Source organism: Patella vulgata, chromosome 7 (genome assembly GCF_932274485.2).
Source record: "Patella vulgata chromosome 7, xgPatVulg1.2, whole genome shotgun sequence".
NCBI classification, from domain to species: Eukaryota; Metazoa; Mollusca; class Gastropoda; family Patellidae; genus Patella; species Patella vulgata.
Window position 1 is genome coordinate 39,867,428 of NC_065885.2, and position 26,432 is coordinate 39,893,859.

The 26,432-nt window shown below is 34.7% G+C and overlaps 1 protein-coding gene and 1 long non-coding RNA gene across 2 annotated transcripts in view; one reads left to right on the plus strand and one right to left on the minus strand.

Moving 5' to 3' along the window:
- LOC126828358 (leucine-rich repeat neuronal protein 3) overlaps positions 1-11,069 on the minus strand; it is a 60,502-nt gene extending 49,433 nt beyond the window's left edge. Inside the window, exon 1 of the mRNA XM_050558100.2 lies at positions 10,960-11,069. The gene's annotated coding sequence lies outside the window, so the exon portion shown is untranslated. The remainder of the gene's footprint in view (positions 1-10,959) is intronic.
- The window catches only part of LOC126828409 (uncharacterized), a 138,384-nt gene that overhangs the window by 61,140 nt on the left and 50,812 nt on the right, over positions 1-26,432 (plus strand). The gene's annotated exons all lie outside the window — the stretch shown is intronic.

Here is a 26,432-nt window from a genome sequence, read left to right on the forward strand (position 1 = left end):
TTCACTGTTAACTGCTCAGACAACCAAACTACTCTTGATGTATGTTTCATTACCTGGCAACCTATCTGATATTATAGGCAGATGGTGTTGCTTACTGTCAACACGTACAGGAATTGCTCATATTTCATTTTATATTGATATTTTTATGGCAGGTTTTCAATCACATAGCAGAAAATTAGCCAGACATTGTCAAATTCTCTTAAAATATGAAATAATGATGGCAATTACAGAATGATTTGGAACCTTCAAATCGATCGATATTTATTTCCATTTATATATAAGAGAGAAACAGATGGAGTTGGATTAAGTCTACTTCGAATTTATAGTGGATTATAATTTACTTTCTTTTCATATTTCTGTGTAATAAACTTTGTTTCCAGCAAATTATTTTCTTGTTTTCAAGGGTTCGATATTACTCCAATAAATCATAAAACCCGCCAGTTGGCCAATAAGGAATAACAGCCTTGGAGCAAATTTCACAAGATTGTACTCTTTATCTTTGTGGAACGAGCAGAAAATATTGGAATACTTTGAAGAGGGTGATAATTGCTCATGGTATCACACAGAAGATTTAAGAAGTCTTTGTCTGACTTAGTAGAGATATTTTCAAATACTTAAAGATACATAATGGGAGATTAGATAACGAGTTGGCAGTTCTCACTATAATAGTTAAAAATGAGATAATGTAAAGGCAATTTGCTGAAAATTTCATTCAAATTGATCCACTATAAACCGAGAATTAAGCGATTGAAATTTTCGCCTAGCCTCGATCATCATTACTAAAGTCAGTACGATAAACAGCATAGTCCTGATTATCCATTTAATCATCAAATCGTGAAGGAAAGTTATGCAGTATATCGGCTCATAATCCACTAAAGATCACAGGCTAGCGATGCCATTGAGATTTGATTATGGTCTGAATAGGTTAATTAATCTCTAATTAATAATTTAGATAACATTTCAGGCCTACAGAAAGACCTGCAATAGACAGATTTAGCTCTTGCATAATGTATGTTTAACTTGCATCAAAGCAGCAGAAACAAGTTTTATTCCTAATAAAATGCATACTTGTCAGCATGCCCAATGAAATGTTGAAACACAATAAATTTTATGTTCTAACAGTCCCAATGTCCCATTAATGTTAGTAAAGTTCTTCTAGATTCTTTAAGAGCATTGGAAACTCTACTGATAATGATATCGTGCATGTATACAGTTTTTTTAATACATAAATACTGCTTGACATATCGAAAGTAAAAGCTGAAGAAAACTGAATGATAGGGTTTGTTTTGTAAGCCCACATTTAATATAGATATTGTCTTTACAATCGGCTGGTATTCCACCAAAATACTTTGTGACCTCTCAAGTTGTAAGAGTTCTTTACAGATTTTGTTCAAATTCTCACAAGGAAGAAAATTTCTATTAGATATCATGGAGGCATGTGCAAATTTATTTAATCTTTTGAACCGGGTACTCAGTGAAATTGTTCATTATAGAACTCTATCGATTTCCATAATTGTCGAATTATAAATTTCGAATGCGTTTTACAGGATTTGTTGACAATAGATGGCTTTGCTACCAGTGGAAATTTTAGGGATCTGACAAACCCCTGTCTGTTTGTATTATTTATTTATTTTTAATTAATTTTAAAGCATATAAATGATTCTTGTGACATTCTTTTTATTTTCCAAGGAAATTTTTTTTGTCACTAAAATATTGGGCTTCTCAATTCTTTTGTCTTTCAAGTGTTGGCCATTAATCTTATTGTGACAGACATAAATCTGAATTTTCTAGTACATTATATCAATTTCATTTGCTGGGATTTACAGCTCTATGTTTTGGGATTTTAAAAAAAAGTTAAGCACTGAGAAATCAGATTCAAAAAGAAAGACTGGACTTTGTCGTAAAAATGTGTACACATATAAATTTTAGAATTGTTTGTCTCTTTGTGTTTATCTGAGTATGATGTCTTTTCCGTGTATTTGTTTTTGTGTAAATTTTGTGTGGTGCAGTCCCCCTGTAATTACTAATAGAATCACATTGTTATAGAATCACATTGTAAAATATCAAGTTTATATGTTTGATAATTGCTTGCGAAAGTCATACGAATAGTAAGCTTGTAATTGATATGCCCATTTTTCCTGTGTATAGAAAGGTGTTTTCAAATTAAAGATAAATAGTTTTTGTTTTAACATGAAGCAGCCTTTATACATGTTCAACATTCAAATACACAAGTTTTGTCTATATTATATAATGATAAAAATACTATGCTGTGATAAAAAAAAATAAATATACAGTGCGGTTAAAACTTAAAGATACACTATGGCAGATTCGATAACGAGTTGGCAGTTCTCACCATAATAGTTAAAAACTAGATAATCTAAAGGCAATTTGCTGAAAATTACATTCAAATTGATCCACTATGAACCAAGAACTAAGCGATTGAAATTGCCGCCTAGCCTCGATCATCATTACTAAAGTCAGTACGATAAACAGCATAGTCCTGATTATCCATTTAATCGCTAAATCGTAAAGGAAAGTTATGCAGTAAATCGGCTCACAATCCACTAAAGATCGCAGGCTAGCGATGCCATCTAAGAGTTGATTATGGTCTGGATAGGTTAATTAATGTCTAATTAATAATTTAGATAACATTTCAGTCCTAAAGAAAGACCTGCAATTTACAGATTTAGCTCTTGCATTATGTATGTTCAAATCTTTGTAATAAAATGTAAAGTTTGACATTTAAATTTTTTATTAATTTTTTTTTAAATTCTTAGTATATAATATATAATCTAATCTTTCCAAAATCTCGATAAGGCTGATTGTTTCTGTCAAATTTTTATAAACCAAAAATTTGTATAACCCAAAGCAGTCAATAATTTGATTGATGTTTTTTTTCAAATATTATAACAAATAAATTTGTTTATAGTTACATTTTATTGAACAAATGATTTCTGCTCTATCAAAAATAGAAATTTGGAAACAAGCCATTTCATTTTTGTCCATTTATTCTTACCTGTTACATACATTAGATTTATTTTTTAACAAATTCCATAATCCAGACCTAGTTCAAAAGTTTGGTGCCTCAATTAGTGCTATAGGAAGCTCTTGCAAACCACAATATTTTGAAGGTTAATCTCTTAATAGGAATATCAGTCTAAAACTGGTTCAATTCTGTTCAGTAATTACAAAGTTATGTCAACTTGAAATTTCATCGATCTAAGCTGTTCGTTATGTAACAAGATGCCACTATCTTTTCTATCTTTTATTGGTAGCGGAGAAACCTGATGGGTCTAGTTTAAAGTAGCGAAGTCTCTAACTCAATATCATCCAAAATCATCAACATTAAAAACTCGAATTATTTATCAATTTAAATCAACATTGATGTTGTGATCTTATGGGGAAAAGATGGGCTTCTGATATCCAATAATTAACACAAAATAAACATTTTACCCTTGGTACACAAATCGTGTACCATGGTGCATTTCAGCGCCATTTTCAACAAGGGACTCTTAGAAAGAGGCTAGATATATTCCACAAGTCATGTCAAACGGTGACGTCATATTCTTATCTGATGAGCATGCGCAATAAATACTATCGGTATAGAGTGGAATAACCAGACGCTAGAGATTGCCATTGGATTGAGACTTCTGGCGTATATCGCGGAACATAACTGATTAGAAATTGCAGTAAAAACAGAAACGATTGAATGTAAATCAGTTTATATACATTCACATTACATTATTATATGCGTTACGACCCATTTGTGTCAATTTCTAGATCCAAAATATTAGCGATTTAGCTCCTTTAAATTCGATTAAATCCAAGCTGGGAGATTATCTAGCGATGGTATTTTGTTTTGTTTTCTAATTAAATGTTAAATAATCAAATCTGAGTACATAATGAGTGTGGTTTAAGCTGTGAGTAATTTGACATTTTAGCGAAAATGCAAATGACGCATCGAGCCTTTAAGTATGTTTACAATGATGCATGTGTACAATATCTATCAGAATGACCCTAAATGATCCCCATATTCATAATGGACATGTAGAGTCCATGGAGGCAGGTGTTGATAATATATAGATAAAGATCATGTAAGTTTATTAAAACCAGTTACAGGCAGAGATAATCTTGATGTCTAGAAAATAATCAATTTTCATTATACATGTCCTATATCATAGATACAATTAATCACATGGAAATAGATAAAATTAACTCTGTTCATGGAGAAAATGGGATTCAGTCTTTATTATTCTATCTTCAATCATTTTATAGGTACTTCTTACAGGTCCCCTTGTGAGGAAAGAAAACACAATGTATGGGATTTTCTAGTTTGCAATAATAGGATATAATAGATACAATCCATTTATACTCAGTGTAATACTGTATCTACCTCTAGGGTATTATTAATTTACTTTAAATCGTGGAGTTGATCCCTAGATATCACACAGCTACGCAGCTAGGATGAAGTATAAACAATGCCATTTATATTCACCATGTTTTATAGTTTATATAATAGATGCGGTTCTGTATTTTTTGGAACATCTTAATTGAACATTTAAACATACATTATGCAAGAGCTAAATCTGCTTATGGCAGGTCTTTCTTTAGGGCTGAAATGTTATCTAAATTATTAATTAGACATTAATTAAACATACATTATGCAAGAGCTAAATCTGCATATTGTAGGTCTTTCTTTAGGCCTGAAATGTTATATAAACTATTAATTAGACATTAATTAACGTATCCAGACCATAATCGATTTAACGATTAAATGGATAATCGAGACTATGATTTTTGTCGTACCGACTTTAGTAATGATGACCGAGGCTATGCGGAACTTGAGATTGCTTATTTCTGGGTTCATAGTGGATCAATTTGACTGAAGTTTTCAGCAAATTGCCTTTGCATTATCTAGTTTTTAACTATTATAGTGAGAACTGCCAACTCGTTATCTAATCTCCCATAATGTATCTTTAACTTATCCAGACCATAATCAACTCTCATGCAACGTTTATTGGATTAAGATCCGATTTGCTGTTCGACTTCCATTCATGATTTAATCATGAAATGGATAATCGAGACTATGTTTTTTATTGTACCAACTTTAGTAATGATGATTGAGGCTTGGCCGAAAATTCAATCGCTAAAATTTCGGTTCAGAGTGGATCAATTTGACTGAAATTTTCAGCAAATTCCCTTTACATTGTCTAGTCTTTATACACCCACATTTTCATGTGGATGTATTATGCCGTCACCCCTGTTTGGACGTCCGTCCACAATTTGTTTGTGAACACTCTACAGGTCACAGTTTTCATCCGATTTCAACGAAACTGGAAATATAGGTTAATCTCTCTAAGATCTTGGTTCCTTTTGATATTGGCATGTATCAGACGTAACTTCATGGATTATGGCCCCTGATTGTACGAAAAATAATGTTTTTAGCTTGTGGACCCTATAGAGGTCACAATTTTGATCTGATTTTGATGAAACTTGAAATGCATTTTTATAACCCAAAGATCTTGGATCCTTTCGATATTCGGGCATATCGGATGGTAACTTCCTGAATTATGGCCCCTGTTTGTATGAAAAATTATGTTTTTAGCTTATGGTCCCTCTAGAGGTCACAATTATTATCCGATTTAAAAAAAACGTTCGAATATATCACCATTACGCCGTAAGGTTTATTGAGATTGAATTTCTTGAAAATCGGGCCAAAATTGCTGGACAAAATGGCCGACCCCCCCACACGCAAATAGTGTATAACACCTGGTATATCAAGGTTGTGGACCCTCTAGAGGTCACAATTTAGATCCGATTTTGATGAAGCTTGAAACACATGTTTTTAACCCAAAGATCTTGGTTCCTTTTGATATTCGCGCATATCGGATCGTAACTTCCTGAATTATGGCCCCTGATTGTACGAAAATCGAGGTTTTCGCTTAGCCTGTAGAGGTCACAATTTTTATCTGATTTAAAAAACATGTGAATATATCACCATTACACACTAAGATCTTGGTTCCTTTTGATAATCGCGCATATCCGAACGTAACTTCTAGGATTATGGCTCCTGATTGTTCAAAAAATCGCATGTTTAGCTTGCCCATTTTTTTTTTCTGATTTTAAAAACCATTTAAATATATCACCATTCCACCATAATGAAGGTTGAAATCAAATTTCGGGAAAATTGAAATGAAACTGCCTGACAAAATGGCCGTTCTTTGTACGCAAATTGTGTAAAAGTATGCAATATGATGGTTGTCGACCCTCTAGAGGGCACAATTTTTATCCGATTTTGATGAAACTTAAAACATATCTTTATCCAAAGCTCTCAGTCCCTTTTGATATTTGCGCATTTCAGACCATAACTTTCTGGATTATTGCCCCTGATTGTACAAAAAATCCCATTTGTTTTTAGCTTGTTCTCTATCCATCTCTTGCAAAATGTGGGTGTTTCCTGTCTGGCAACTGCTGGTTAACTATTACAGTGAGAACTACCAGTTCTTTATCTAAACTCCCATAATGTATCTTTAACAATAATGCAAGAAAATAGAATGATGTCATTTATATGTTGCATATCGGTCATGAAATTAATCCCCAAAATAGCATAATTCACCAGAAAAGTGTTTCACCAATATAATTCATATTCCTCTTATTACAAGTTGGCGTTCTCTTTTATAATGATATTATGAGACGAGAATCTTCTATAAACATCAAGATGTAAAGACTGTAAAATGGTATGACTCAGAATTACTGCACCTATTTCTCTGCATGTATCAGCTTTGTTTTTTAATTGGATTTGATTGTGAACTACTTGTATATTCAATTTGATAAGATAATAAAATCTTTTATTAAACCAAATCTAGACATTTTATCAAATAGGCTTACTGCTCAGATTAAAGTCTGAAATTAAAATAACCAGCCTATACATCTTTGATTTGGGTAAAAAATAAAGGTTTTGGATTTAATTAGTTTACTGAATTCAACATGATGTTTTACCTAATTCAAAGAGGTTTAGATTCCTTCAGATTTTGCCTTACTATCAACGATCTATGTATAGGCCTAAATGAATTATCTCCATGCTAAAAGAATGTATCCTGAAATAATTTTTCAACAGCTGGGTTGTGATCATTTCCAGTTTCTATGATTTGGTTATTGTTTAAAAAATGCTGAACAAACAGAGATGGCAGTTGTTTAGCAAAAAACATTCACTATCTGAACCTGATATTTTGGGGCAGATGCACAGTGAGTTTTGACATAGTACAAGAGATGAATGAATCTATAATGTACATTTCTAACAAACCAACTGTGTTTTCAAACTAAGTTTGTTAGCAGATGTTTTCATTGCACATAGATATCCACATGTAAATTTACCTCTTTTACTTACTATAATACTATATACAACTACAGACATAGTTCTCATTGAACTTAATGTCAAATTCATTAATTGTTTCACATTTTGTGTATTATTTACAATTCTAAGAGAATAATTAGTCTTTTGTTATGAAATTTTGTGCATTTCTCAATTATTTCTTGTGTGCAACATATTTTAGTTTGTGTCTTATTTAAATAGCATAAAGGTTCTCAAACTTAACATCATGCCTTTCATGATTTTTTACTTTGGAATTTACTTCATTCATGTTGTGAACTTATCACAACACTGGTTAAGAAATATGTCTTGTTTTACCTGTGAGAAAATCTAACATGGCTAAGTAAAAAAATAGAAAACGGGTTGATGACTTCAATTATATCAGTTAGATGTCAATTATATCAATATGTCAATAATGGAATGAAATTCATCAAGTCAAAATTTTTGATAGCATGTTCTTGTTGAACAAAAGTTTGGTAGCTCGGTTAACCAAAACTAAAAATGTCTGACATGCAAAATTTTGAAATAGCATCCCTGGGTAGCTATATATAAACTCAAATGAGAAGTGGCATCCCATGTTATATAAATGATAAGCATCCCGCCTTGCCTCATGTATGGCACCTGTCACAACTTTCAGCTAATCCTGATGGAATTTTGGGATACATGGAAAAAAGTATCTTGTGGTTGGTTAAAAAATTTTAACACGCCTGCCACCAACCTGCTCACCTGCCTCCATCCACCTATTCATTGCCACAATGGAAATCCTAGTGAGTGATGCCACTAAATAAACAGATTTATTTTTTCTATGATTTGTAAAAAAAAATTGGCAACTTTGTCTTCACTGGAAAATTTTAAACTTAGTCACTGTTTTGATCTTATGGTTTTATTACCTATTAATTTACTCATTAAAGAAAGTGCACGCATGTTGTTTTTATACGCCCACATTTTCATGTGGATGTATATTGCCGTCGCCCCTGTCAGTCCATCCACAATTTGTTTGTTGAAACTCTACAGGTCACAATTTTTATTTGATTTTGACGAAACTTAAAATATTGGTCTATCTCCCAAAGATCTTGGTTCCTTTAGATATTGGCATATATCGGACCATAAATTCATGGATTATTGCCCCTGTTTGTACGAAAAATCACGTTTTTAGTTTGTGAACACTCTAGAGGTCACAATTTTCATCTGATTTTGATGAAACTTGAAATGCATATCAAGATCGTAACTTCCTGAATTATGGCCCTTGATTGTAGGAAAAATCATGTTTTTAGCTTGTGGTTACTCTACAATTTTTATCCGAGTTAAAAAAAACATTTGAATATATCACCGTTACACCCCAATGATACTTGCTGATTTCAAATTTTGTGAAAATAGGATCAAAATTGACGGACAAAATGGCCGCCCCCGTATGCAAAAAGTGTATAACATCTTGTATATCACGGTTGTGGACCCTCTAGAGGTCACAATTTTGATCCGATTTTGATGAAGCTTGAAATATATCTTTATAACCCAAAAATATTGGTTCCTGTCGATATTGGCGCATATTGAATGGTAACTTCCTGAATTATGGCCCTTGATTTTTTCGAAAAATCGCTTTTTGTTTAGCACGTTCTCAATCCATCTCTTGCAAAATGTGGCCGTATCCTGCCTGGCTGCCGCTAGTTGTTAGCTCTGATTATTTTATAGACAAAAACATCGTTTTAAATGGAGGAAAGAGCGATTTTGGCAATTCTGGAGCCATAAAACATTTTGCATTGAATGAACATCTTGAAATTCTGATATTAATATACTGGAATCAAGATAGAGATTGAATTATATTGACACTTGTGTAATGTACTGTCAATTTAAAATTGATTTCCTATTATAATAGTAGAACTAATTTTTGATAATTTTCTTTTATAAGATATTTACTCTAAATTTCTTTGTCCAGTAAATATACTAAACAGCAAAAAAAATTTCAGTACGGTTTCAAAATCAGAGAGGCACTTTAATCATATCGTTCGAGAAAATGACTTACTAAATGGATCAAAGCAGAAGGTTTAGAGTCTGTACACAGTCTATACATCAGTATCTGGTGTGTCCACCCCGAGTGTCAATAACAGCATTGCAGCGTCTGTACATGGAGTGGACCAGATGATTGATGGATGCCATTGGCACCTGGAACCACACTCTCAAAAAAACCTGGCGCAATCCATCGGCTGTGTTAAGTCTAGGTACAACATTATTAAGTCTCCTCTGAATTTCATCCGAAAGATGTTCAATCGGGTTTAAGTCCGGCCTAAGGGCTGGCCAGTGCATAACGTTGACACCGTTCTGCTGTAAAAAGTCCTGAGTAACTCTGGTGATGTGGGCGCGGGTTTTGTCATGCTGGAAAACGTTTCGATGACATGTGAAATGTGGTATGAAGTGGGGTCTGAGAGCTTGATCGATGTAGCGCACTGCTGTGATGCCGCCTCCTATCCCTGGACCAAGATTTTGGAACACCACAGGACCCACTCTTTGGTTCAGGCCGATTAGACGCCAAACCATTATGCTTGGACCTCCCCATGAGTCTCGTTCCATGACACATTGGTCAGAAGAATGCTGGCCACATTGATGCTATATTCTGGTCCTGCCATCTGCAGTTGATACACAATACCGACTCTCATCTGTGAACAGAACAGTTCTCCATTGCCTGTGTCGCCAGTTCTGGTGTTGTTGGGCAAACTGTAGACGTTCATGTCGATGGCGAGGGGTGAGGATCGGTCTACGGCAATGGATGTTCTCTCTGGTGAGACGTCGGCGCACTGTATCGGTACTGATGGGTCTTCCGGGTGTTCCCATTGTCTGACGTGCTCAGATGCCTGTGTGAAGGGATTCTGCATGTGCTGTCGCACAACATGGCAGTCTTGTTGCCTTGTGGTAACCCTTGGTCTACCAGTTTGGTGGCGATCATCCGTGGTGTTGGTGGCCTGAAAGCGTTGCTGAAGCCTGTAGATGGTCAGAACATTGACCTGGAAGTGATTGGCAACGGCTTGGGCAGTGTGGCCGGCGTCGAGTCTTCCAAGCGCCTGGTTCATCTGGGCTGTCATGAGTTGTGGCATGGTGCTGACGTGCATTTTATAGGGCTGGTCCCGGGGAACAGCATGTGCAGCATGAGTTACATGAAAATCATGGAGAACACATTGCCATTTCAGAAGTCGGGTTGCGTTTTTGAGAACATTTCATGGGTTCAATTCTGTGTTTGGGAAGGAGCCTTATTGCTCAGGTAAAGTTGGAGATGTGGTCACAAATATACAATAAAAACATTTGGCAAGTTTTATGCTATGCGTCTATTCAGGGTAACATACCAACCTAACGTTTCTTTTGCTGCTTAGTATACAACAGTTCATGCTGTTTATACAAGATAGCTTCAAGTTTTTAGTATAAATACATCAATTTAGGTGTACACATTTATTTGAAAACAAAAATGTTTTATGAAACAGCATGATTAATACACCTCATTTCAACATGATCAGCTACAAATTTCAATCATTTTGTAACAACCTTTTTAAAAAACAAAACAAAAATGGCACATAAATGAAATGTTTATGCATATATTTACTTACATAGCTTGTTGAATCTAACTGTGGGAAATTCCTAAGTTAAGAATCCAACCATTCTTGTAGAAGAGCCAAGAGACCAATGTGTTATAGTGGTTGCTGTTATTGACTGACTGTATGAGAACGCTGTGTTCTGACCAGCTCGACACTCAATGTGAATACATTACAGTGTCAGTAACTGGATCTTATTATTGGCTCTTTTAAAAGCTTTTCTCTACATACCATTTCTTTCAGACGACATTTCTAATAATTAAAGGATGTTCTTCGAAGTATAAAGTATGGACATTTAGAAATAAGGATTAAAAAGTAATTCTGTAATGTCAAGAGTGTAATTTTCAAGAAATTTTTGGGTTGACAGAAACTAAATCTTTTTGAAAATCAATAGATCTTTTTCCAAAACTGACATTTAAATGCAGTTAGAGATTTTGTGCTAGATTAGGAAATGTCAAATTTAATACTTTACATTGATAAGACTAGTTTGACATGTAATACAGATTGTCAAAATACACATAGGCCTGTAGTATGAATATCCAAATGTATTAGTGCTGATTGTAAAGGGTAGTTATTTCCAATAAAAGTATCGCAATTTTGGTATGAACATAGAGACACCCAATCTTACTAGGAAAATACTGGACCCCCCCAAAAAACAGCCATGAGGCTTCTCGAGTGATGTAATGAGAGCTTCTTTTGTATTTTTGAGCATTTGGCTCAGGTCTCTCGTTTCATTCACATTTTTGCCAGTTTTGACTGGCTTTGTTAACTTACCTTTCAGTCAATTTACATTACGTGAAATAGAATTTCAAAGAATTTTTTGGGATGGGTCAGAATCACAGAGTTTGATTTGCATCCCAGACGGGTCTCTGTTTGACGAATTTTCGCCCATCAATTATTCCATATTTTATTTATGAAAAGATTCCATATATTTCCATGAATGGAATCGGACACTGTACTCCATTTCATTTCACTCGAACAACAAATTTAAAGGGGCATTATGTGAGATAAGATAAAGAGTCGACAGTTCTCGCTATAATAGTTAACAAATAGATAACGTAAAGAGAATATGCTGAATATTTCAGTCAAATTGCTCCACTCTGAATCGAGATATTAGCGATTGAATTTTAGGCCTAGCCTCGATCATCATTACTAAAGTTGGTACGATAAAAAACAAAGTCTCGATTATCTATTTTGACGTTAAATCATCCATCCCAAAATGTTTTCAAATCCAGTAAATATCACAGAATAGCGATGGCATCGAGAGTTGATTATGGTCTGTATAAATTAATTAATGTCTAATTAATAATTTAGATAACATTTCAGGCCTAAAGAAAGACCTGCAATAGGCAGATTTAGCTCTTGCATGTATGGCGGGGTATCGGGTTCAAAATGCAATCTAGAGTAAAAAGCAGAAAGTCAACAGTAAAAAGTAGAAAATCTAAAGTAAACGGGAAAATTCTCATCTAAAAGGGTATTTTTTATGGTGTAAACCTATAAATTTATGTACTTAGTCTGCAGAAACATCAAGCTTTTCAACTTTCATGGACATAATTTCTACTTTCTACTATCAACTTTTGACTTTCGACTTTCCGCTTTCTACTTTCTTCCGTCAACTTTTGACTCTCGACTTTCCACTTCAGATTTTCTACTCACGATTTTCTACTCACGATTTTCTAACGCAGATTTTCTCCAATACTATGGTGGCTGATAGTGGCCATGTAATTTTTCGCCATTTTCATAACCCGACAACACGACATAACGACAGTATTAGTGAGAGCATACGTCAAAGTAGACTTGGATATTATAGACTTTTGGCAAGCGAAATCTTTCACATCTGTATTGCGTATCCGTATCGTATACGTGATACGTTGCATCAGTGTAGTTTTAGAGTTTTGACAGACGTTCGTGCCGCGTACGTATGAGTAGTTGAGCTTAGCTTAGTTCTCTTACAACATGACGACGGTTATCTACCAAAATCACCATCAGTGCTAGTCAAGTGCCTAGCCACAAATGCCTCGACTCGACAGCAATTTTTGGTTTCACTCATTTCAGAAAGTTTATACCCCTTTACGGTAGAATCACATCAGTTACAGATTTGCATGGTCCCATGTCCCTAAATTTAGCACTTAGATCATTCAGCATGCAGACAAACAGGAAAAATATGAAAATACCAAGAAAAACTTATCAAAAATAATGATTAAATTCCCGTCTTTATCATGGTTAAAATCACATCAAATATACACCTTCGTGTTCTAGGATACACATAGATTCATAAAAACGCTATGCAACAACATTTCAGCGTATAAAAGTAGCAAAAAAGGCGATAAAAAGACGACGATGTTATACGGACCCTTTGCGTATGAAAGCTGTTCGATACGTGCTACCGCATCCGTGTGCCGTATCACGTATGAGAAATACACACACACATTGATGATGTCACACACAAAATCCATGGACATAATTTCTACTTTCTACTATCAACTTTTGACTTTCGACTTTCCGCTTTCTACTGTCAACTTTTAATTCTCGACTTTCCACTTCAGATTTTCTTCTCACGATTTTCTAACGCAGATTTTCTCCAATACTATGGTGGCTGATAGTGGCCATGTAATTTTTCGGCATTTTCATAACTCGTCAACACGACATAGCGACAGTATTAGTGAGAGCATACGTCAAAGTAGACTTGGATATTAGAGACTTTTGGCAAGCGTAAATTCCTGGTCCGCATCGCGTATCCGTATGGTTTTTGTGTGTGACATCATCAATGATACGTGATACGGCACACGGATGTGGTAGCACGTATCGAACAGCTTTCATACGCAAAGGGTCCGTATAACATCGTCGTCTTTTTATCGCCTTTTTTGCTACTTTTATACGCTGAAATGTTGTTGCATAGCGTTTTTATGAATCTTAAGTGTATCCTAGAACACGAAGGTGTATATTTGATGTGATTTTAACCATGATAAAGACGGGAATTTAATCATTATTTTTGATAATTTTTTCTTGGTATTTTCATATTTTTCCTGTTTGTCTGCATGCTGAATGATCTACGTGCTAAATTTAGGGAGATGGGACCATGCAAATCTGTAACTGATGTGATTCTACCGTAAAGGGGTATAAACTTTCTGAAATGAGTGAAACCAAAAATTGCTGTCGAGTCGAGGCATTTGTGGCTAGGCACTTGACTAGCACTGATGGTGATTTTGGTAGATAACCGTCGTCATGTTGTAAGAGAACTAAGCTAAGCTCAACTACTCATACGTACGCGGCACGAACGTCTGTCAAAACTCTAAAACTACACTGATGCAACGTATCACGTATACGATACGGATACGCAATACAGATGTGAAAGATTTCGCTTGCCAAAAGTCTCTAATATCCAAGTCTACTTTGACGTATGCTCTCACTAATACTGTCGCTATGTCGTGTTGACGAGTTATGAAAATGCCGAAAAATTACATGGCCACTATCAGCCACCATAGTATTGGAGAAAATCTGCGTTAGAAAATCGTGAGAAGAAAATCTGAAGTGGAAAGTCGAGAATTAAAAGTTGACAGTAGAAAGCGGAAAGTCGAAAGTCAAAAGTTGATAGTAGAAAGTAGAAATTATGTCCATGAAAGTTGAAAAGTACATAAATTTATAGGTCTTCACCATAAAAATACCCTTTTAGATAAGAATTTTCCCGTTTACTTTAGATTTTCTACTTTTTACTGTTGACTTTCTGCTTTTTACTCTAGATTGCATTTTGAACCCGATACCCCGCCATATGCATAATGTATGTTTAAGTAATGTCTGGTTGTATTCAAATCAAAATTATTTTGTTCTTGGTTTAATTTTTATTGGCCAATATGACATGAAGATATGACTTCTTCTTTAGGAAGGGTTAAATTCATTCCTGCTTAGATCAGGTCAGGTCAGTTGAACAAAAACACCTTATTTTAATGATTTGCCAATTAATGATTATGTTGTGATAAAAGAAAGGACCACACAGTATTAGGAATGGTTGATATATTATAGAATTGACATCAGATAAATGGATCTAACAGTATTTCTCACAACTTCAAGTCATGAACCTGATGTATGTAGCTGTTCCAAGAAATTAGGAGGCAACCATGCCCAACCTGTACACAACTGTAACATATGTTATAGAAAAAACATATATAACCTTTAGTACTTAGAAAGGTTAGAGGAAGTTTTTATTATTGATAGAATTTACCTTTGGTTGGGTCTGAGGACCTACACAGTATTGTTGCATACTTACTTCACTCTTAACAATAAGCAGCAGAATGTTTCACAGACTGGAACACCCATTATTTCCCTCTTGAGAAAAACAATTTTAGATCAATTAGTATTATATACCTAAAGAAATGCTAAATATATATCCTTGCAAATTGATATTATTAAACCAAATATATATTTCTATATATATTTTGTTAAAAACTTTGAAAACCTTGCTTTCTTTCCTATATTCGCAATCTGATTAAAATATGGATCTATATTTCGTTTTGTTTTTTTTGTCCCCCGCCTTTCGAAGAAAACAGAGGACTATTAAAATGGGTCTGTCTGTCTGTCCGTCACACTTTTTGGGACACAATAACTCTCCGTCTAATTGAGGTAGAATGTTCAAACTTAGTGTAGGCGTTCATTAGGTGAATGCCTTGATGGAGCTCAATGATAAACATTGTTTGCTTACGGTAAGCAGAGATAAGCAATCTGATTGGTTGATGCTTTGGGGCATGATAACTTTGGTTTTAATTTAGTGATGAAACTCTTGAGTATAGATTGATTATATCATTACCTTGACTAAGTTTGTTGATGAGAATTTTCTGCTTAGGCTAAGGATCGATAAGCAATTTGATTGGTCAAGACTTTGGAACATAACAACTCTGCTTTTAATTGAGGTAGAATGTTTAAACTTGATTTAGATGTTCATTAGGTGAATGTCTTGACTGAGTTCAATGATTAACATTTCAAGCTAAAGCTAAGCAGAGCTAAGCAATTTCATTGGTCGATGCTTTGGGACAAGATAACTTTGATTCTATCTGATAGAGAGTGATGAAACTTAGTTTATAGGTGATAATTTGTTTGATTGCTTGATACTTTTGAAAAAAATAAATGTGCGATTAAAGCTGAACTCCGATTACAAAACTACAGAAATAATTAAATTAAGAAAATTAACGCCTTAAATTATTTCGTCTAATTAGTAAAATAATATGTACCTGATCAGATATAATAATTGTGTAACAATAATACTTTCAGTAAACTGTTAGTGAAAAAACGTCAATCAGTCAGGAGGTAATTGGTAGTTGAAATTTTGCTAGCCAGATGTGGACAGTGTGGTTGATAAAGCATGAACTGGATGTGGGCGTGGCTTGTCTCTGATTTTGTACGCCGTACAATCGCCATGATTTTCTACAACTTGAAAACAAGTATGGCGATTTTTTAGGGTGTTAATTTTTTTTAATTTGATTATTTCTGTAGTTTTGTAATCGGAGTTCAGCTTTAATGAACATGTGTCATCTGTTTTATTTTGGGATTTCGGCGGGGGACATCATCCTCACTATTGGCTTGTTATACTTTTCATTGGCCTCCACTACATTAAGATCTGACCGGTTGTAATGGGAGGTTGCTTCAGGGGTCATACAAGCGACTTTTGACCATATGACGTCTGTCATTCTATTAACCAATCAGCGTCTATGTTCCAAGTGGCTATTCGGAAATACAACTTTTGCTTTGTTTTCTTTTCTATCGCTGCAAATGTCTACAACACAAAAAGAACTCAACGCAACACACCACTTGATTGGCTAATGCCTCACATGATCCAGAATGCAGGTTATTTAACAGAGAGAGAGAGAGAAATGGGGTTTAACGTCCACTCAACACAAACTAGGTCATTTCGGGACTAACACATGGTTTAATTTTATTTCAATAAATCGCTTGCGCGTAGGGGTCTTTAGCAGTGGGAGGAAACCGGAGGACCCGGAGAAAACCCATGAGGTTGGACAGGCGACCCTACTCCTTGCCACGTACAACCGGGGATTCGAAACCACGCCAGTTATTTAACAACTGTCAAGAGTACTTGTGTAGTGAATATAAGTAAAATAAAATTTTGAAAAATAAAAACGAATCGAAATAGGATCTGTGGTTTTATCAGATTGCTATATTCATGTTTACAAGCTTTTAATTTGGTACTGCTTGGACACAGTGGCGGCGCAAGGGGGGGTGGGGAAATGCCCCCCATTAATCTGGTCTGCCCTCTGTTTGCCCCCCCAATAATTTTAGAAAATAAAAAAAAGTATTTGTGATACGTTTCGGTAATCAATACCTCCTACGGTGAATAAATCACATCCTCACTCAGTCATAAACTTGCATGTTGTAGAGCATTTCCGACAGTCTATTTTTCAAAATTTTCTTGGCGAGGTCCCCAATGGAATCGCTACTTTGGCGTTCACAAGGGGAATTCGTTGAGGTTCGCAAGTCTGTTCGTTTTACATTTTGTTCTCTAGTCGAATAAACTATTGATCAGGCGACGGACGGTATCTGGTCAGATCTATTTATCTGGTCTGCTCTCTGTTTGCCCCCCCAATAATTTTAGAAAATAAAAAAAAGTATTTGTCATACGTTTTGGTAATCAATACCTCCTACAGTGAATAAATCCCACATCCCCACTCAGTCATAAACTTGCATGTTGTAGAGCATTTCCGACAGTCTATTTTTCAAAATTTTCTTGGCGAGGTCCCCAATGGAATCGCTACTTTGGCGTTCACAAGGGGAATTCGTTGAGGTTCGCAAGTCTGTTCGTTTTACATTTTGTTCTCTAGTCGAATAAACTAGTGATCAGGCGACGGACGGTATCTGGTCAGATCTTTTTATCTTGACGATCGGTGCCTGGGAATACTGTAAGACAGCATTTCCGGCAGTCTATGTTTCAAAATTTTCTGGGGGAGGACTCCCTACTTTGACGCGGCCCGTGAGTGGGCTTCGTCGTGATTTGCAAGTCCGTTCGTTTGACACTTTACCTCATCGATCAGTGCCTGAAATACTGCCAGGCTGCATTTCTGGCAACCTGTTTTTCAAAATTTTGTGTGGAGGCCCCCTACCCCTAGTTGAAACTTGTGCCTTTGCCCCCTTAACCTTGGACTTTGCCCCATCTTTGCCCCTCCAATCTCCAACGGCTGGCGCCGCCACTGCTTGGACAATGTAAGCTAAAGTTAACATAGCTCAAAATTCTATGTTTAATACAGTATTAGTATAGTCCAGAGCCAGACGAAAGACATAGAGAGAGAGAAAGAAATGGGGTTTAACGTCCACTCAATACAAACTAGGTCATTTCGGGACTAACACATGGTTCAATTTTATTTCAATAATTCGCTTGCGCCTAGGGGTCTTTAACAGTGGCAGGAAACCGGAGGACCTGGAGAAAACCCACTAGGTTGGACAAGCGACCCTACTCCTCATCACGTACAACCAGGGAATCGAAACCACGCCAGTTGATTCAGTGACAGATCTTATGATACAGCACGCACGTGCTAACCATTCGCCCCCCCCCCCCCCCCCAAAGACGTAAGACATGAAGTTAATGACATTAGATAATAGTAATTTAAACCTTTTTTTTTACTGTAATATATGTAACTCCTGCACATCCAAACAAATACCCTCCCCGACAGACTTTTTGACTAGAATTTCTAAAAGATATAAAGGTATATTTTTTATTGGTAAGCTATATGAAAAATTGGGCATTCTTTATGTATGAGTAGTGTGAGAAATTGGTTGTAAAATTGGATTGCAAAGAGGAAAAAAAATTGTTTTTCTGGAACAGGTGGGGAAGTTTATTGATTGCTCCAATTGATTACACTATATGGTGTTGAGATGCTTAACAAGTGGTCCAATCTCTGTTAACATTACAACCTGAGGAGACTGCAAGATGCCAGCAACTGCAAGATGAACACAAAAAATCATTGATTTTATCTTCATGTTGAATGCACGATTTGAAGATTTCTGTTGTGTTTGTCGACAACTGTTGATTCTCTGACCAGAAGACCAATAACTCAATGTTACTCTGGCATGTAAAGATCTTACCATAGAATGACTTGATCCTTGCTATTTCTTGAATGAATATTGTTGTACAGATGCCTTCATTGAGAGATTATTGTAACTGTCATAATAGACTGGCCCCCTTTCTGTGTAAGTACTAGTTATCTCATGACGCTGTTCTAATTTGATGGCTTTGTATCTTTTTACGGGGAGCTGAGCCTGAAATCCAATCTTTTGTGGAATTTTCCACAATAATTGGCATCTGAAACTCATCCCTAATTGATGTGACTAGGGCTGTGTCGATACAGTTCATTTTCGATATGATACATATTGACGAAACGGCAAACTGATACGCAATACGTATCGCGATAAGATGACATCATGAATTATGCCAAAAATAATCTCAAACTACATTCTGTTTCAAGATGTTTGAGATGGGTAAGCATCAGGGTTCATAATCCATTTTGAAACGAACCGGCCAGAATTGGGTCAATTGAGGTCCCGTAGAATATGGGTTAATTATAAGCTCCATTCCCTTTAATATATTCAGACTTCAACAAAAATAAATCTTGGTAATTTGTTGTGGAGAATGTCGTATTTTAATGTATGTGATTACCACAAAAATAACGACAGGTACACCTTTTGTTGAAAATTTTCCATATTTAATTCACGGATCATGTTGAAGTTCACGTCCGTAATATTCCAGAATAAATTAATTACTGTTTTTGTTTATTGGATGAAACGTTCCCGTTTCATAAGTCGTTGATTTAAAATATTAGCATTTTTCAACAATTGCCAGTATCAGAAAATGCTGTAGCCAAAATAAGCTGATACGGCACCATGGCATTTTTTCATAACATAATTTGTAGTCTTTGTCTATCAGGTAACTAGTCATGTAACTTGGCAAAAGTTTTTATTCATTCGTCAATTGATAGACACACGGCACAATTTTATCTGGAAAATATATTATTAAATGACTGTTTCTCGGTGTACTCAGTGTTTTATAAGGGATTATATTCAATGAAGATTTAAATTTACCTAACACAACTGGTCAGTGTATGATCCAGTTATTATTTTAATATCTACCGGTACCTGGAATTCATACGGAGTGTGGAAGACGCTCGATTGGCAAACCATGCCAAGATCGTCTTCTTTCGCCACGTGGGTTTCGTGGTCTTTCTTAGCTGAAGAATTTTTTCAACGATAAGGCGATACGGCTATATTACGTATCGATATAAATATCGCTGGAACATATCAATACATATCGGTGTATCGATATATCGACACAGCCCTAGATGTGACTGTCCAATTTTTGCCCTCACTATCTATTGGAAATACAAAATCAACCAATGTCATACTTTTTACCAGAAAACATCGGGCTCAGTTTTTTTGATTTTGATTTCGTTTTCGGGTCATTTCGATTTAAAGGTGAAAAAATGAGCTATTCACAACCCATTCAGGCAATTTTGCATGAGTCACTATTTACGCTAGTTTGCCTGTAAAAGAGTCAATTATTATTCGATTTTCATAAAAGTGACACCATTTGATGTGTAATGTCAACTTTAACTAGGTCAAACCAATTTAACATTTTCAATGTCACCGGAAATGACGTAATTTGGGCAAAAACTGTATTTATAGCCTTTGTAACAAATAATTTATTCAAATGAGTCGTATTTGTTATTTGTTTAAAATTTTTATATTTGATTCAAATCAACTAATAGAATGAACCCATACGATCATATAGATATCACAAAATGGTTTCTACCTTGTTCAGTTGCGGAGAAATAGACGATTTTCAACATGCAACTTTTCAAGGTTTTTGGTCCATAAAAGTGTCAATTATTATTCGATTTTCATTCAGGTAATTTCATTATCACCAGAAGTAAGTCATTTTGGCAAAAACTGTATTTTTAGCCTTTAAAACAGATATTGTTTTTGTTAAGATTATTCTTATTATTATTATTTTTTTTTTTTTTCCACTTGAGCATATCTCAGAAACTACTTGTCGGAACCATTTGATGTCTTCGGTTTTACTGGGAAAGTGGGTGTGACTTAGAGATTAAAGCTATTTCGAACACTCTGCGACAATGCGAAATGTCCCAAACCGCCAAAGTTGTCGTTTTTATTAGCCCACATTGAAATGTGGTGGTATATTGTCGTCACCCCTGTCCGTCCGTCCGTCCGTCTAGAGGCTAAAGTTAATATCCAATTGACTTTAAATTTATACACAGTGTTTAAGGTCATGAGACGAAGAAGCCTATTGATTTTCAGCGATTTCCGATAATTACTGTCAAGAGTTATGGCCCTTGATCACTTTGAAAAATCTTGTGGACGCTCTAGAGGCTAAAGGTAATATTCGATTGACTTTAAATTTATACACAGTGTTTAAGGTCATGAGACGAAGAAGCCTATTGATTTTCAGCGATTTCCGATAATTACTGCCAGAGTTATGGCCCTTGATCACTTCAAAAAATCTTGTGGACGCTCTAGAGGCTAAAGTTAATATCCGATTTACTTTAAATTTATACACAGTGTTTAAGGTCATGAGACGAAGAAGCCTATTGATTTTCAGCGATTTCTGATAATTACTGCCAGAGCTATGGCCCTTGATCACTTTGAAAAATCTTGTGGACGCTCTAGAGGCTAAAGTTAATATCCGATTTCCTTTAAATTTATACACTGTGTTTAAGGTCATAAGACGAAGAAGCCTATTGATTTTCAGCGATTTCAGATAATTACTGCTAGAGTTATGGTCCTTGATCACTTTCAAAAATCTTGTGGACGCTCTAGAAGCCAAAGTTAATATTCGATTGACTTTAAATTTATACACAGTGTTTAATGTCATGAGACGAAGAACCCTATTCATTTTCAGCGATTTCCGATAATTACTGCCAGAGTTATGACCCTTGATCCCTTTGAAAAATCTTGTGGACACTCTAGAGGCTAAAGTGAATATCCGATTGACTTTAAATTTATACACAGTGTTTAATGTCATGAGACGAAGAAGCCTATTGATTTTCGGTGATTTCCGATAATTACTGTCAGAGTTATGGCCCTTGATCACTTTGAAAAATCTTGTGGATGCTCTAGAAGCCAAAGTTAATATCCGATTGACTTTAAATTTATACACAGTGTTTAATATCATGAGACGAAGAAACCTATTGATTTTCAGCGATTTCCGATAATTACTGCCAGAGTTATGGCCCTTGATCATTTTGAAAAATCTTGTGGACGCTCTAGAGGCTAAAGGTAATATCCGATTGACTTTTAATTTATACACAGTGTTTAAGGTCATGAGATGAAGAAGCCTATTGATTTTCAGCGATTTCTGATAATTACTGCCAGAGTTTTGGCCCTTGATCACTTTGAAAAATCTTGTGGACGCACTAGAGGTCAAAGTTAATATCCGATTGACTTTAAATTTATACACAATGTTTAAGGTCATGAGACGAAGAAGCCTATTGATTTTCAGCGATTTTCGATAATTACTGCCAGTGTTATGGCCCTTGGTCACTTTGAAAAATCTTGTGGACGCTCTAGAGGCTAAAGTTAATATCCAATTGACTTTAAATTTATGCACAGTGTTTAAGGTCATGAGACGAAGAAGCCTATTGATTTTCAGCGATTTTCGATAATTACTGCCAGTGTTATGGCCCTTGATCACTTCAAAAAATCTTGTAAATGCTGTAGAGGCTACAGTTAATATCCGATTGACTTTAAATTTATACACAGTGTTTGAGGTCATGAGACGAAGAATCATATTGATTTTCAACGATTTTCGATAATTACTGCCAGAGTTATGGCCCTTGATCACTTCAAAAAATCTTGTAAATGCTCTAGAGGCTACAGTTAATATCCGATTGACTTTAAATGTATATACAGTGTTTGAGGTCATGAGACAAAGAAGCCTAATGATTTTCAGTGATTTCTGATAATTACTGCCCAAGTTATGGCCCTTGATCACTTTGAAAAATCTTGTGACGCTCTAGAGGCTAAAGTTATCATCCGATTGACTTCAGATTGATACACAGAGTTTAAGGTCTTGAGACGAACAAGTATATTGGTTTTCAATGAATTTTTATGACTTGAACAACTAAATCCATGATGTTAAAAGTTTTGTATACTAAACATTAGCATGGGGCAGAAGTTTATAAAAACCAAACAAATTCTAATGGTTTTCTGATTATTACTTAATTAGTTGTTACTCTTAATCAGATTTTAATGTATTATAAATGTTTAATTACCGAAAAAAGTAAAAATATGCGACAACTCTTGTTGACTCCCCGGACGATTTAGCTGCTGTGGCCGTATGTTTCGTTGCCTGGCAACCTATCTTTTGAAATATTGCAGTAATATTAACAATACTCGGCGGATTTTAACGTTGGATACATTTTGACATAGCCTGAGACATATGCGATCATATTAATATCACAAAATTGTTTCCTTTGCCGAGAAAAAAACAATTTTGTCAGGGTCACTTTTTAAGATTTTTCGCATATTAATTTCAGTGTATGGGTTCTGGGTTAATTATTAATTACCTGATTTGTGTAAAAGAAAAGCCCACCTGGTGCAAATTCTCAACTTACTTCTACCTATAAAAGTTTCTGTCGGCACCGGAAGTGACGTTATTTTGCCCAAAACTTCAATTTTGATGTGTCGAAAGGTCTTTTAAAAAGCAAATAATAATGTTTACAAATCTAAAAGATCAAGATGAATGCTCATAATAAAGACGCAAAATATGTCTTGCTTTGTTTTTTTTTAATTTCGGGTTTGCATTTGCATCATTTTGATTTAAATCTGAAAAAAGGTGTAAAAATGAGCTATTTACAATGCATTCAGGCTTTTCATATTTTAAATATTTCTTGACAACTTTCACGAACCTGTAGCATTAATCGATATGATAACAATGTATGTCAAAATTAGTTTGTAATATTAGCAGTTGCCGAGAAATAGGCAATTTTTCATGAGTCACTTTTCACGTTATTTTGTTTGAAAAGGGTTGATGATAATCCGATTTTCTATTTTTTTCACCTTATGATGCCTAATGCCATTTTTGACTGGGTGGATCCAATTTTACATTTTCACTGTCACCAGAAATGGCGTCATATGTGCAAAAACTGTATTTACAGCCTTCAAAACAGATATTTTATTCAAATGAGTCTGATTTGTAATGTTTTTAAAATTATGACATTTGATTGCAATCAACAAATAGAATGAACCAATATGATCATACAAATACCACAGAATGGTTCCTAACTTTTACGGTTGCAGAGAAATAGACGATTTTCTATTAGTCACTTTTCAAGGTTTTTGGTCTATATAAGTGTCAATTATTATTCGATTTTCATAAAATTTTCACCATGTGATGCCTGATGCCATTTATGATTTCATAGAACTATATAACATTTTCATTATCACCGGAAGTAATGACGTTTTGGCAAAAACTGTATTTTTAGCCTTCAAAACAAATATTTTTTCAAGTGAGTTACATTTATTATTCATTGAACATTATGATATTTGATTCCAATGGAGATATAGATTGGATCAATACGATCATAAAGATCTCCAAAAATTGCTTCTACCATCTTTCTTTGCCGAGAAATAACCAAGTTTGTCAGGATCACTTTTTAAGGCTTTTTTCATATTTTAAGTTCCCATTAGATAGTCAGCTAACTTAGTGGTAAGTTAGTAATAAATTTTGTCAAGATCACTTTTTTGACATATCTAACGCATGGTAACAAATGTATAAATGGAATTGATATTGCTGGATTTGGTTGATTCCGCGTCCATATCATAACACGTGTGCAATGCTTATGTGGAAATCTGTTTAACGGTTTCATTGGTACCGAATGTGACATAAGTTCAAGGGTAACGAGGCACCAGATGTGACAAAAGTTCAATGGTAACGTGGCACCGGTGAAACCCGTCATTACTGCATCGCAGTTCTAGTTCTTATTATTATTTTTTTTTTTTTTTCCACTTGAGCATATCTCAGAAACTACTTGTCGGATCAATTCGATGTCTTCGGTTTTACTGGGAAAGTGGGTGTGACTTAGAGATTTAAGCTATTTCGAATGTTATTCGACAATGCGAAATGTCTGAAACGCCAAAGTTGTCGTTTTTTTTAAATATTGCCGTAATATTAACAATAATCTTCGGATTTTGACATTGGATACATTTTGACATGAGACAGGGCACATAGCTACGGTAGTTTAGATTTTTGATTTTCGACGAATCTTCTGAGATATTACACTGTAACCCAGGTATCGTTTAATCTTGTGTATCTAGCACTAATATCTTTCACATTCGTTTAATATCAAATCTTTGTTTAAAAATTCGTAAAAATCATTTAAAATCACCAAAAATCATCTAATTTGTACACGTGTCCAGTTTAAAGCTGACTGATTAATTTTGATAATGAGTGTCCAATTTACAAGTATTTAATTTCCTGATCACTGTTCAAAAATTAATCATTATACATCATTAATCAATTGTGTTGTTTATTTTTTAACAATGATTGAGAAATTAAACACTTGTAAATTGGACATTCATTATCAAAATTGAATGGTCAGCTTTAAACTTTACAGAAGTACAAATTAAACGATTTATGGTGATTTTAAACAGTTTTTACAAATTTTTAAACAAAGATTGGATATTAAACGAATGTGAAAGAAATTAGTGCTAGATACACAAGATTAAATGATACCTGGTTACAGTGTTAGGGGCCAAATTTTGAAAATTTAAATTTTGACAAAAAACTTTTTTATTAATGAATATTTTTTTATGGCATTTTACCCAGGGTTAAGGGGTTGTCTGATTTGAGAAAAAATGTGAACATTTTTTGTCTCGATAATTTTTCTTGGACGCGATTGGCTAATTCAGTTTATCGGTTCTAGGTTAATTATTTATTGCCCAATTTCTATAAAACAAAGTTCATATGCTCCATGGCGCAATTTCTCAATTTTTTTATTACCGGTAAAGTTTTCTATCGGCACCGAATGTTACGCAATTTTGCTAAGAACTCCAATTTTGTCGAGTCGGAACGTCTTTTCACTAGCAAATGTTAATTTTTGCAAATCTGATAGATCAAGATAAATGCGTCTACAAAAGGCTAAAAAAATCTCGGACTCACTTTTTTTAATTTTGGTTTTGTATTTGCGCCATTTCAATTTAAAGGTGAAAAAAGGTGTAAAATGAGCTATTTACAACCCATTCAGGCTTTTCATATTTTAAAATATTTCTTCACAACTTTCATAAACTTGTAGCATTAATCCATACGAAGAGAATCTATGTCAAAATTATTTTGTAATATGAGTATTTGCCGAGTATTTTACGCTATTTTGCCTGTAAAAGTGCCAATTATTATTGGATGTTCATAAAAGTGACACTACTTGATGCGTAAAGTCAATTTTGACTAGTTTAAACCAATTTAACATTTTAAATGGCACCGG